The following is a 2,003-nucleotide window of genomic DNA, read 5'->3' as shown; positions in this document are numbered from 1 at the left end:
GAGTTAGACAGAAGAAGCTAAAAGTGAATAGAAAAGCAACTACAAAAATTCATACATTTAGAAACATTTAAAAGAATGATAAAGAACCAAAATTTTCAGAGAATGCTGTGAAGAGAGTTCTGATTTGTGTTCTTACTTTTCACATGGAATTCAGTCCTGTGGGATTTTCATTGTCTTTACTACAGTGTGCAATAAAAAACCCCAAACCTACTGTATGTGATATTGCTTCAAAGGAGATGAAAATTGTCTGCACCAATGAGAACTTGCTTTAATTTTTAACATACTTTGAAGGCCAAACCTTAGCAGTGAATAGACACTTTTAACAAAATGAAGGGTTTTTATCTATAGCTGTAAGTTTCAGTATTAATCTAGAATGATGTGCTAGATACAGTATATGGATATGGTTCCTATTAGAACAAGTTGTATACTTTAGGCCCTGATCCTACAAAGATTTATACACACACTTGAGTTTAAATATGTGACTTTAGGTCACAATCCTGCAAACACATATGTGCTTAACTTTATTAGCATGAGTAGTCTCATGGTAGTCAAGAACATGCATATGTGTTTGCAGGATCAGGCATTAGTTTGCACAGTAACTTGTTAGCACTTTTATTGCTTTTCGTATTAGGAAAAGTGACAGGTAATAAGAGCTCAATGCACTTGCACTCAGTGAGAATTTTTCCTGAGTAAGTAATGTAGGATATGCCCTATTTGATGTGCTTTGCTTTCATTATAAAGTGTAACTGTAATATTTTAGTATGTTGCACAAATATGATGATGAATTTATTTATTATTACTACTGAAAATTTTTAAAAATGTTTTGTAAAAAATTAATATATTCTGCATTGTAATAAAGTCTTTTATCTTTCTTAAATGTACCTATAGTTTATTTTTGTAACATGTAACACAGAATCATATAATTTATCATATTCACAAGGGGTGTTCAACTTTAGAATCTAAGGTCCTAGTCCAGCAACAAATTCTGTAAGAATGCCTTGCCCATGCAGAGCTGATTGCAGGGTCTGGGGCTAAATGCAGATTCTTTTCTTACTGCAGCGCATTTGTTATGTGGGACTGGGACACAAAAGATTTGGGTTCTATTCCCAGTTTTGCCACCTTGGGCAAGTCACATCCTGTCTCTGTGTCTCAGTTTCCCCATCTATGAAATGGGGATAATGATACCAACCACCTTTGTAAGTCCTTTGAGATTTCCTGACCAAAAGTACAATGTAAGAGCTAGATATCAGTATTATATGGTGAGTTGATCACTCCATGTCATATGAGCACAATTAGGTTACATTGTATTATCAACCTGACAGGCTATGTGGGGAACACAACTGGCTACACGTATTTGAAAGGCATAAAAGGGGTAGATTGTCTTTTTGCCTATGCAGATAGAAGTGACAAAACCTGGTGGCTCCAAGGTGGGAGTAAATGAAAGTGATACCTATACAGCATCATCCACTTCTCTTTGGGATTTAGTGTAAGCTCCTGCATTGGCGCTCCAAAAGATTGAGGCTTCATAGTTCTTTGGGTAGGCTTGCATGGCTGGCCTTACCATTTTTTGCTCTATTTTGCAAAACTAACATTTTCCGTCCCAGTGGCAGGGATGTTGTCTAGTTGATTTAATAGAATATTTCCCATTTCTAATGTCTATGATTATCTGCTCCTGCCACTGTTCCTCTCTTGAAGTCTTTTTCTTCTGGCTTGTGCAGAGAGAGATAAACTGGCTTTTGTTAAAATCATCAAGGCTCCTCAATAAACGTTTCTTCCTGCTTCTCTAGCAGGCAAATCTAGTTCTTATCCTGCATCTGTTTTTCTAATTCTAATAGTCTCTGTTCCGCTGCTGAATGATTTGATGAACCAGCAAGAGAGAAAATGGTGCAGGAACCAAGCATTCAGATACAAGAGTGCTGGAATAATTTTTATAGTGGGGGTGCTGATAACGGAAACCATGTATTTGGTGTTTGTTATTACTACTCCAAGCCAGCAGCACCCCT

This window comes from Lepidochelys kempii, chromosome 3 (genome assembly GCF_965140285.1).
Source record: "Lepidochelys kempii isolate rLepKem1 chromosome 3, rLepKem1.hap1, whole genome shotgun sequence".
NCBI lineage: Eukaryota > Metazoa > Chordata > Testudines > Cheloniidae > Lepidochelys > Lepidochelys kempii.
This window is presented reverse-complemented; position numbering follows the sequence as displayed.